Raw genomic sequence first — 12,370 nt, 5'->3', positions numbered from 1 at the left:
TCCTATGGGAGTCAGCAGGGACCCCAAAGTTCCAGACTCAGTTTGTTCTCAGAGCAACAAGCATGGCATGGAGTTAGGGTGGCTTCAGTTTTGGAGACAAGGGCAGGGTTGCAGGTGTGTTTTCTTGGCTTGGGAATATTTGGGATTCCCCAGCTGGGCAACCCTTCTGGAATCATCAGCTCTCACCTCAGTGAACAGGAGAGTGGGTGGGAAGGCAGCTTCACCAAGCATGAGCCACCATCTCCTCTCTGTGGGACACTCGACCCCTCTCCTGTGCAGGACCTCAGGGGTGACACAGGCGCATATAGATCTCACTGTCCACAGGGTGAATGTTGTGCATTTTGTGCTCTCTGACCCACAACTCTCTGTGTTTGGCCAGGTTCACTTTTCAAAGCAGTTTTCAAAGCTCAACTATGCTTTGGTTGAAAATGTCCGTCTTGTGTTGCAGCTATGAGTACTGGTACAAATGTTGCCAGATAATCTGCACCCTCTCCACTTCCCACCACACCAGCTCTTGGTGGTCACCATCTCCTCAAAGCACTTGAACTGGGCATGGTCGTAGAGGTCCACACAGAGCATGAGGTCATCACAAACCTGTGTGGGCTTCTGCTGTGCATGTTCTCCTCCTTCTTATTGCTCAGCTTGATCTCCAGCTGCTGGGTCTTCAGCTCCAGGTCTCTCTGCTTCTCTGTGAAAGCTTTCTTGGCCTTCTCCACAAATGCATAGCAGCTGGTGAGTTGCTTGTGGAGGTCAGAGATATGGTGGTCACACTTTTTCATGTCTTTCTTGAAGTTCTCACCAAAGTGTCTTAGGGGCTTTTCTACCTTGCTGTGAAGGTTGGTGGAGAAGTTGAGATGAACTTCTTCTTCATCTACCTGGCTCTTCTTCACCTAAACCCATGCTTCTCCCAGGGAGCCTTCCTCCTGTACTGCCGAGAAACTCTGAGAGATCTTAGCCAAGTTATTTGCATACTCCTCTTCAATCTTTATCCTCTCTTGGACAAACTAAGACATTTCTTTCTGCATTTGTTTGCCCTTCAGTTCCTTATGGAGCAGCAGTTCATACCTGGCCCCAGTGCCATTGCCTTGGGGTTCTTTCTTATCAGCCCAGAAGTAGTGACAGTAGATCCACTCCCTTGGCTTCAACAACTGCTTCTCAGGCATTGTGTCTGTGTGAGGAAATTGCCAGGGTCCAGCCCTAGGAGCAGTCCATGGGTTCCACACAGATAAACGGGGCTCATGGAGACAGCGTCAGTGATGGGTGGAGAATGAAAGACACAGGCTGTAGTTCTGGTGCAATCACTCCCACTTTATTATGGGGAAGGCTGGGTTTATATACATTTTTCTTCAAACTATAATAGCAGTCTTGCGGTTAATATTAAAGAAGTTTCCAAAGCATAGGCAGAAATTGTTTTTAACAAGGAACCGAAAGATTATGAGAAAACAGTAACCTTACAGATTATCCTTACCTAATCACAATTGTTTTAAGAATATCTAACTACGTCGATGAGCTAATACAATATTTACTTCCTTAATATCTAAACTCTATGTGACCTAAGACTATTCTTATTATTCTCATGGTTAAAGTGATAGACAAGTAACCTCACATGACCATCTCTACTAGGTCCATCTGGTTAATATCTAAATTGCTGAGTTAAGGGTTATAGGAGGACAGCGGTCCCAATGGTTATTGTGTACCAACATTTATTATAGGGGTGACATATTCTTCGTAGGAAGGAAGGAATGTTGTGAAACCTTATTCTTTTACCTCACCACCACACATAAACAAAACAATCGTTAAAATTTAAGCCTGTTGGAGACAAAGTCAGAGCTATAACTATTTTCTCCAGAGTCTTTCAGGGACTCATTGCATGGATACAAAATTGTTTTTAATTTTGTTAGTGGTAAAGACCCATTTTTTTCAGATTGTAGGTAATATTTTCTGGAATTTTTGTTGTATTCCCCTCATCCCCTTAAGCAATCCATTCAGACTGAAATGAGTAATATATTTTCAGAAAAACAGAGCAGAAAAAACACCATGCTCCGGAGCAAAATATCCAGCGATTTCTTTTAGGATGAGCCTTTGTAATCATCCTCCAGAGGATCTTTGTCAAACACTGGATGGAATTCCAGATGCCCCCACAGGAAATATCACCCAATTTATCATCTTCTCTGTGTGGTCAAATTAATTTTCAATATTATATATTTTGTCTCATTGCCTGAGGCTCTGTCTTCCAAATCGTGTCCTTGTTGGTGCTACTTTCCATTGAATTTTATTTTGTTTTATTGATTCCTTCACTTCAATGATTATTCTAGATTTCTTTTCAGGATATTCATTTCTTTATTTAAGTTATCTTACATTTCATGAAACATATCTCTGATTTCAGTCTTTATATCCTTCTTAAAGTCAAAGAGTAGTTTCATTAATTAATTTCTGAACTCCTCTTCCATTTCTTCTACTGTGCTGTCAATGGAATCTATAATTGGAGCATTCTGGTTTGTTTGGAGTGCTTTATTCCCCCCTTTATTTTCCATTTTGTTAGTGTGTCTTCCCATCTAGCCATAGGGATCTGAAGCAGTACATTTTCTACCCTGTAGACTTACAGTGTGCCTGAAGGTTTCTACTACCTCACAAATCTCAGTTTCAGTTTCCATAGGCTCTGCCACTCTGCAGTCCCAAGATGGTACCTGGATTGCAAGCATTCATCTTCTTTGCAACCCATTTCCCCTTCCCTATCTTTGCTTACTGAAAGTCACATCCTGAACAACTTCCCTTAGCTGTGTCCTTCTTTAGTGTACACACACCATGGACACAAATCCATGGAACTGGCCAATGACAGAAAAAAACTATGAACTCATGAATCAAAGTAAGTTTTTCTTCATCTGAGTTGTTTATGGACATAATTATTAAACATAATGATACAGAGTTTTAATTGTATACCAGAGAAGTCAAAGCTGGTAAAATATATGAATACCAATATAACATTCTCATTATATTAGCAGAATGAAGAAAATATGTGCAAAAATGAATGTGTAGATGAATATGATTCCTGCATATACATGTAATGAATAGTCATTCATTCTTAAGGAATGAACTAAAGATACAATTTACCAGGTGGATTAGTAGTGAAATCATTAGGTTTACTTAAACCAGAATAAGAATCACATAATGAATTATTTTATTTATACAAAATTCAACTAATATTTTATTCAGATACTCAAATACATACTCATTTTCAGTGACTATAATTAGGAATAATACAGACAAAGTGTACAGTGGATTAAATGGTTCATCTGAAGTAATGAAAGTATTTAGGAACAAAATGTAGTTGGAAGTTATACAATTTTGAAAATATGGTAAATAACTGAATTGATATCATTAAGTCTTACAAAGATTAATTTTATATGATGTGAATTCCATCTCAATGATAAAAACAAGTTGCCACTGAACTACAGAGCGTATTAGAGAATTCTCACTTACAGGTTGGTGAGTGACTGAGAGTTTCTCATCTCTCTTAATGTTAACTGACCCACATAATCACCCATAACTCACACTAAGGAGTAGTGCAGAAATGGGAACACACAGTGATCACCATCAGTCTATCCACAGTGTCATTAGTTTCTCAATTACAATTTAGGGCAATGTCAAGCACAGGAGTTCGCCTGTGTCTTCCATTGCCCATGCTGGCACATGGCCAGGTCCTCTCCCCTGGGCACTGGAGTTTCTTCTGCCTGCTGCTGTGCTCAGGCCTCCTGCTGTCATTACAGGCAGATCTCTAAGCTCCTGGGTTGCAACTCCACTGGAAAAGCACTAGATTAACATAAATCAGAGGCAACTGAGCTCCCAACATCCCACATGGCACTGTGCTTGCTGGACAGATGCACTATGGTGCAGACACAGTTGAAGGGAGAAGCCAAGAAGAGACTCTGTTCTGCTCCCTCTTGGATATTAGACCAATCTCAGGAGTGAGTATTTGGCAGTTAGTGTTCAAACACATCTGAGATTCATTTTTATTCTGCTCAGAAAATTGCAATCTCATCCAAGGGTCAGGTAGCCCAGGAATAAAAAAAAAAATGGTTAGTTCTGTGAAGAACACAGGAAGTTCAGAGGGTCCTTAAAACTGCAGAATGCCATTTTCTATGATTGCCAAGTTTGCAATAGAAACACAGATACCTTGGGGGACATCTGCAGGCTGTATGCAAATTAAGTGTGGGAGAGTTCCTCAGGTGATTTCTGGTTGGTTTAAATTCTTTTCTTTAACTTACTCTTACTTGTAATATACTCAGAAATTTCACAGAATAGTCTACACAGAAATTCCAGAGAAGAAAAATAAATACATTCATTTTAAAGCAAAAAGTATAACATGGAAAATACCTGATAGACAATAGTTAGGTAGAGAAAAAAGTATTTATATAAATAATATATCTTAAAATATACCAGTTACTGTAGGAAGAAAAATTCAATATTGCATACAATTTTCATGGAACCATTTTGAATTCATCCACCTCAACTTGCTGTATTGATTAAAATTATGTCGTCTTTTACAAATAATTTTACAATTCTTTTTATTTTTAGAAATAGTTTATTTTATTTTATTTATTTTTTGGTACCAGGGACTGAACCCAAGGTTACTGACCACTAACTCTCATCTGAAGCCTCTTTTTTTTTTTCCTTGTAAACAAATGGGATTCATGTTGTTTCTCTGTTTGTACATGGAGTAAAGGCATACCATTTGTGTAAGCATACAATTACGTAGGGTAATGTTGATTAATTCTGTTGTTTTGCCCTTCCCCCCACCCTTCCTACCCCTCTTTTCCCTCTATACAGTCCTTCATTCCTCCATTCCTGCCCCTCCCTACCCCATTATGTGTCATCATCCTCTTATCAGTGAGATTATTCATCCTTTGTTTTTTTTTTTTGGAATTGGTTTATCTCATTTAGCATGATATTCTCCAATTTCATTCATTTGCCTGCAAATGCCATAATTTTATTATTTTTTGTGGCTGAGTAATATTCCATTGTGTGTATATATATATACACACAACTATATACCATAGTTTCTTTATCCATTCATCAACTGAAGGACATCTAGGTTGGATACATAATATAGTTATTATGAATTGAGTAACTATGAATATTTTTGTGGCTGTATCATGGTAGTATGCTGATTTTAAGTGCTTTGGGTATAGGCCGATGAGTGGGATAGCTGGGTCAAATGGAGGGTCCATTCCACATTTTCTAAGGAATCTCCACACTGCTTTCCAGAGTGGCTGCACTAATTTGCAAGCCCACCAGCAATGTATGAATGTACCTTTTTCCCTACATGCACGCCAACACTTGTTGTTGCTTGTATTCTTGATAATCACCATTCTAATTGGGGTGAGATGGAATCTTAGGGTAGTTTTTATTTGCATTTCTCTTACTACTAGCGATGTTGAAATTTTTTTCTTGTATCTGTTGATTGCTAACAGATATTCTTCTGTGAGGTGTCTGTTCATATTCTTAACCCATTTGTTGATTGGATTATTTGTATTCTTGGTGTAGTGTTATTTGTGTTCTGGAAATCAGTGCTCTATCTGAAGTATGAGTGGAAAAGATTTTCTCCCACTCTGTAGACTCTCTTCACATTGCTGATAGTTTCCTTTACTGAGAGAAAGCTTTTTAGTTTGAGTCTATCCCAGTTATTGATTCTTGCTTTTATTTCTTGTGCTATCGGAGTCCTGTTAAGGAAGTCTGATCCCAAGCCGACATGTTGAAGATTTGGACCTACTTTTTCATCTGTAAGATGAAGGGTCTCTGGTCTGATTCTGAGGACCTTGATCCATTTGAGTTCAGTTTTGTGCAGGGTGAGAGATAGGTGTTTAATTTCATTCTGTTGCATATGGATTTCCAGTTTTCCCAGCACCATTTGCAAAAGAAGCTATCTTTTCTCCATTGCATATTTTTGGCCCCTCTGTTTAGAATGAGATAATTGTATTTATTTGGATTTGTGTCCATGTCCTCTATTCTGTACCATTGATATACCTGAATATTTTGGTAGCAATACCATGCCACTTTTGTTCCTATTGCTTTGTAGTATATTTGAAGTTCTGGTTTTGTGATACCCCCTACTTTGCTCTTCCTACTAAGGATTGCTTTAGCTATTCTGGGTTTCCTATTATTCCAGATGAATTTCATGATTGCTTGCTCCATTTCTGTAAGATACATCATTGGGATTTTAATTGGAATTGCATTGAATCTGTATAGCACTTTTGGTAGTATGGCCATTTTGACAATATTAATTTTGCCTATCCAAGAACTTGGGAGATCTTTCCATCTTCTAAGATTTTCTTAAATTTCTTTCTTTAGTGTTCTGTAGTTCTCATTGTAGAGGTCTTTCACCTCTTTTGTGAGATTGATTCCCAAGTATTTATTTTTTTCAAGGCTATTGTGAATTGAGTAGTTTTCCTAATTTCTCTTTCTGAAGATTCATCACTTAAGTATAAAAATGCATTGGATTTATGAGCATTGGTCTTGTAACCTGCTAATTTACTGAATTCATTTATGAGTTCTAAAAGTTTTCTGGTGGAATTTCTAGGTTTCTCTAAATATATAATCATGTCATCAGTGAACAGGGATAGTTTGAGTTCTTTTTTTCCTATTCATATCCCTTTAATTTCTTTGGTTTGTCTACTTGCTGTGGCTAGATTTTCAAGGATGATGTTCAATAGAAGTGGTGAAAGAGTGCATCCCTGCCTTGTTCCAGTTTTTAGGGGGAATGCTTTCAGTTTTTCACCATTTAGAATGATATTGGCCATGGGCTTAGCGTAGATGGCCTATAAAGTTTAAGGAATGTTGCCACTATCCCTATTTTTTCTAGTGTTTTGAGCATGATGGGTTGCTATATTTATCGAATGCTTTTTCTGCATCTATTGAAATAATCATGTGATTCTTAATGTTAAGTCTGTTGATATGGTGAATGACTTTTTAAAAAATTTTTTTAAAATTTTTAATTTTTTTTGTGGTGCTGGGGATTGAACCCAGGGCCTTGTCCTTCAAGGCAAGCACTCTACCAACTGAGCTCCCTCCCCAGCCCCAAATGACATTTACTGATTTCTGGATGTTGAACAAACCTGCATCCCTGGGTTAAAAACCACTTGATTGTGGTGCACTATCTTTTTGATATATTCTGTATGCAATTTGCTAAAGTTTTTTGAGAAATTCTGCGTAAATGTTTATTAAGGATATTGGTCTGAAATTTTCTTTCCTCAATGTGTCTCTGTCTGGTTTAGGTATCAGGGTAATATTGACTTCATAGAATGAGTTTGAGAGGGTTCCCTCCTCTTCTATTTCATGGAATACTTTGAGGAATATTGGAATGAGATCTTCATTAATGGTTTTGTAGAACTTGGCTGAGAACTCATCTGGTCCAGGATTTTTCTTTGTTGGTAGACTTTTGATGACTTCTTCTATTTGATTGCTTGAAATTAATTTATTTAAGTTGTGTATGTCCTCCTGGTTCAGTTTAGGTAATTTTGTGTCTCTAGAAACTTGTTGATGTCTTCAAGGTTTTCTGCTTGTTAGAGTATAGATTTTCAAAATAGCTTCTAATTATGTTTTGTATTTCACTCATGTTTGTAGTGATATTTCCTTGTTAATTCCAAACTTTAGTAATATGAGTTTTCTCTCTCTTTCTCTTTGTTAGTGTGGCTAAGGGCTTATCAATTTTGTTTATTTTTTCAAAGAACCAACTCTTTATTTTGTTAATTTTTTTCATTGTTTCTTTTGTTTCAATTTCATTGATTTCATCTCTGATTTTAACAATTTCCTGTCTTCTACTACTTTTGGTGTTCATCTGCTCTTCTTTATCTAGGGCTTTGAGCTGTTGTGTTAAGTCATTTATTTGTTGATTTTTTCTTCTTTTATTGAATGCACTCCATGAAATAAATCTTCCTCTAAGTACTGCTTTCATAATGATTTGATATGATATGTCTTTGTTCTCATTTACTTCTAAGAAAATTTTTTTTATTTCACTCCTGATGTCTCTGTTATCCATTCATCATATAATAGTGTATTATTTAATCTCCAGGTGTTGGAGAAGTTTCTGTTTTGTATTCTGTCATTTATTTCTAATTTCAATCCATTATGATCTGGTAGAATGCAAGGTAGTACCTCTGTCTTCTTGTATTTGCTAACAGTAGTTTTGTGGCAAAAACTATGGTCTATTTTAGAGAAGGATCCATGTGATGCTGAGAAGAAAGTGTTTTTGCTCTTTATTGCATGGTATATTCTATATATGTCCATTAAGTCTTTATTGTTGATTGTGTTACTGAGGTCTATGGTTTCTTTATTCAATTTTTGTTTGGGAGATCTATCCAGTGGTGAGAGAGGTGTGTTAAAATCACCTAGTATTATTGTGTGGTGGTCTATTTTATTTCTGGAATTGAGAAGGATTTGTTTGATATACATGAATAAGCCAATGTTCAGGGCATAGATATTTATGATTGTTGTGTCTTGCTGATTTATGCTTCCCTTAAGCAGCATTTAATGTCCTTCTTTATCCTTTCTGACTAGTTTTGGCTTGAAGTCCACATTATCTGAAATGAGGATGGAAACTCCAGCTCTTTGCTGTGTCCGTGTGCATGGTATTTTTTTTCCCATCATTTCACCTTTACTCTGTGGGTATCTCTTTCTATGAGATGAGTCTCTTGCAGGCAGCATATTGTTGGATTTTTCTTTTTAGTCCAATCCGCCAGTCTATGTCTTTTATTGATGAGTTCAGATCATTAACATTCAGGGTTATTATTGTGATATGATTTGTATTCCCAGGCATTTGACTCATTTTTGTTTTTTAACATGATTTTCTTTCTTCTTTATTTGGCTATTTCTTTAGGCTTGTTCCTCCATTGCTGATTTGCATTGTTTTTCATTTTTTCCTCATGGAATATTTTGCTGAGAATGTTCTGTAATGCTGGCTTTCTTTTTGTTTATTCTTTTACCTTTTGTTTATCATGGAAGGATTTTATTTCATCATCAAATCTGAAAGTAAGTTTTGCTGGGTATAAGATTCTTGGTTGGCATTCAGGACTTGGTAAATTTTGTTCCAGGCCCTTCTAGTTTTTAGGGTCTGTATTGAAAAATCTGCTGATATTTTTATGGTTTCCCCCTGAATGTGATTTGATTATTTTCTCTTGCAGGACTTTAAAATTCTGTCTTTATTTTGTATGTTAGGTATTTTCATAATAATGTGCCTTGGTGTGGGTCTTTTATAATTTTCTATATTTGGAGTCCTATAAGCCTCTCGTACCTGGTTTTCCATTTCATTCTCCAGATGTGGGGAGTTTTCTGATATTATTTTATTGAATAGATTGTTCTTTCCTTTGGTTTGTTTCTCTAAGCCTTCCTCAATCCCAGTAATTCTTAAATTTGGCCTTTTCATGATATTCCATAATTCTTGTAGATTCTCTTCATGATTTCTTACCATCTTCTATGGTCAATTTTGTTTTCAAGTTTAAATATTTTGTCTTCAATGCCTATAGTTTTGTCTTCCAGGTGTTCTATCCTATTGGTTATGCGTTCTATGGAGTTTTTACCTTGTTTTATTGTTTCCTTCACTTCAAGGATTTCTGTTTGTTTTTCAGAATCTCTAACTCTTTATTGAAATTATCTTCTGCGTCCCATATTTTTTCTTTTAACTGTAGATTGGTGTGATCATTTAATGCCTGCCTTTGCTCTTTCATCTCATACTTCAATGCCTGCATTTGTTCTTTCATCTCTTCGTTTGCTTCCCTGATTGTTTTAATTATGTACATTCTGAGCTCCCTTTCTGACATTTCTTCTGCTGTGCTGTGCTGCTTGCTGCCGACCAGCGGAACAAATGACACGTACTCTTCAGAAGTTTATGAAGCACCTTCCACTTTATTTGGATAACACCCTCAATATATAAGCAGTCTCATGCATAAGCAATTGTAATCAGGTATGTCCATTCAATCCCGGTCAAGTAATCATGAGCTCAAGCATACATGTAAGCTATATCTGTCCACGCACTAGGCGGCTGAACTAATTATCATACAGCCAATGGTAAACACTTCCTGTTTTTCTCAAGATGCTTTCATCACACACTTTTACTCTCAGCCAGTCACCATCCTGGATGCATGTGGCATAACCCTGGGCCCCGGGTCTCGCCCGCCACATTTCCCCCTGTCTGTTTATAAAGGAGACCGTGCCTGTCTTAGGTTGTCCACGGCAGAGCAACATCCTTACCCTTCATTGGACAATGAGTCTCTAGCCCTCATTTCCTGTCTTAGGTCGGTATGAGCTTCCCATGAATCTTACCCTTCTTTGACTACTGGTCCAGCATATTTAACAATATTTGGGGGGATGAACCAGCATCATTTGCGATGAGAGCTTGGCGAATAATGGCTGTTTCTCTGCACCGATGTATACGCACTTTGTATAAACACTATATGCACAGAACAGATACAACAAACAATAAACATCCCATGGACAAAAATCCAAACCATTCTTTTCCCCAATGAACAGCGGACTGGAGAATTGTGTCCAATTGTTGTAAAAATAAGAGGATATAGAATAGAAGAGTTGGTAAAGTGTACAGGATAGGTCCACGTCTTTACTATCCCCCATAGTTCACGTGAGTCTCCTCCATTAACTTGATGATAAATAACCAACACCATCAGCAGGAGAAGCCTCCTCATCTTCTTCCTGTTTTTGGGTCTCTGTTGAGGCCTTGAACAATCTCTCCCGCAACCAAATTGGTGATTGTGCATCCTGTGGGAAAACACAAACAGACCCTCGAGTCCAGATTAATACCGAATCCAGGCCTTTCCATTGTTCAGATAGAATGTCCTTCCAGAGCAATTGTGGTAGATGTTTTTTTATTAGGCTCTGAATGATGGTCAGCAGCCAATTGGCCCTCAGAATTGAGATTTATAAAATTTAAGATGAACAAGGCAACAGATAATTTGTCTTTAGGGGATCTGTATGATGTCCCATTCCCCCTTTTTGTTTAAAAAGCATGTTTTTTAGTGTTAAGTGGGCATGCTCAACAATGCTTTGTCCAGTAGGATTATAGGGAATTTCTGTGACATGTTGAATACCAAAGGTGGAACAAAATTGTTTAAAGGCCTGGGACGTATATCCAGGACCATTATCTGCTTTAATTTGTTTGGGAACCCCCAGGATGGAGAAAGAGTGTAAACAGTGTGCTATTACATCTTTGTTTTTTTTCTCCAGTATGAACAGAGGGCATAATAAATCCTGAAAAGGTATCAGTAGACACATGAATGAATTGTAGTTTTCCAAATTCTGAATAATGAGTTACATCCATTTGCCAAATACGATTGGACTGAAGCCCTTTTGGATTTACTCCTAACTAGGGGTTAGGAAAAAATGTAGCACATTTAGCACAAGACTTGACTATGTCCCAAGTTGTTGCCTTAGTAATTTTATAGAGTGTATGTAGAGTGGAAGCATTTATGTGAAATTTGGAATGAAAAGTTTTTGCATTTTCAAGCGTATTAAAGATGTGTGGGTCTCTGGTGGCTGTGTCTGTTAAATCATTGTGTAAATTTAGAGGACCTAGAAGGCCAGTGTGAGCCCGAACATGCCCAATAAAAAAAGGATCTTTTCTGTCCCAGATAAGTTTTTGAAAGCATTGTAAATATTTAGTAATAGTGGAGGTGAGGGAAATCAGGCCAGTTAATTCTAAATTTTGAAGAGCTTTAACAACATATCAGAGAATAGGTTAAAAGGTTCATGGTGGGTTTTGAATACTTCTATAGTGACTAATAGTTCAGTTTGTTGTGCAGATAGAGTATTAAACAGCAATGTTTCTGAAACATTATCTATAGTAATAGCACCCATACCATTTTTTGATCCATCAGTAAATATAAGGGTAGCTCCTATAATAGGTTCTTTTCGGGTGACTTTAGGAAAAATTATAGGATGTTGACTCCAAAATTGGTGAAGAGGATCAGATGGCAAATGATTGTCAAATAGCAGAAGTAATAGTAAAGACTATAGCCCATGAATTTGAATTATTAATAAGATATTGTTGAGGGATGTGATCCAAAGGTGGAAAGGGATTAATTCTGCCACAGATTCAGTAAACAAAGATAAGACCTTGTTAGGGGCATAATTCATGTGAACCCGTAGAATAGGACCCTTTTGCCAAAACACTCCTGTGGGTATGAGCTAGCAAAATATCATTCATACAATGATAGATTAAAAGTTGAGGGTTCTGATTACCTTGCCCTTCATATGGTCCTTGGCCTGTCCATATGTTTAGATTCCATTGAGGATTTTCCACAACTGCATTATGTCAGGCAGTATCAGAGCATAACTTCTGGTTAGCCACCATCCACATGAGATA

General features: G+C 37.3%; 1 pseudogene; it reads right to left on the bottom strand.

Moving 5' to 3' along the window:
- Window positions 1–283: 283 nt before the first annotated feature.
- Window positions 284–12,370, bottom strand: part of LOC124973534 (growth arrest-specific protein 7-like) — a 37,665-nt pseudogene continuing 25,578 nt past the window's right edge.

The sequence above is a fragment of the Sciurus carolinensis genome, assembly GCF_902686445.1.
Source record: "Sciurus carolinensis chromosome 19 unlocalized genomic scaffold, mSciCar1.2 SUPER_34, whole genome shotgun sequence".
NCBI classification, from domain to species: Eukaryota; Metazoa; Chordata; class Mammalia; order Rodentia; family Sciuridae; genus Sciurus; species Sciurus carolinensis.
This window is presented reverse-complemented; position numbering and strand designations above follow the sequence as displayed.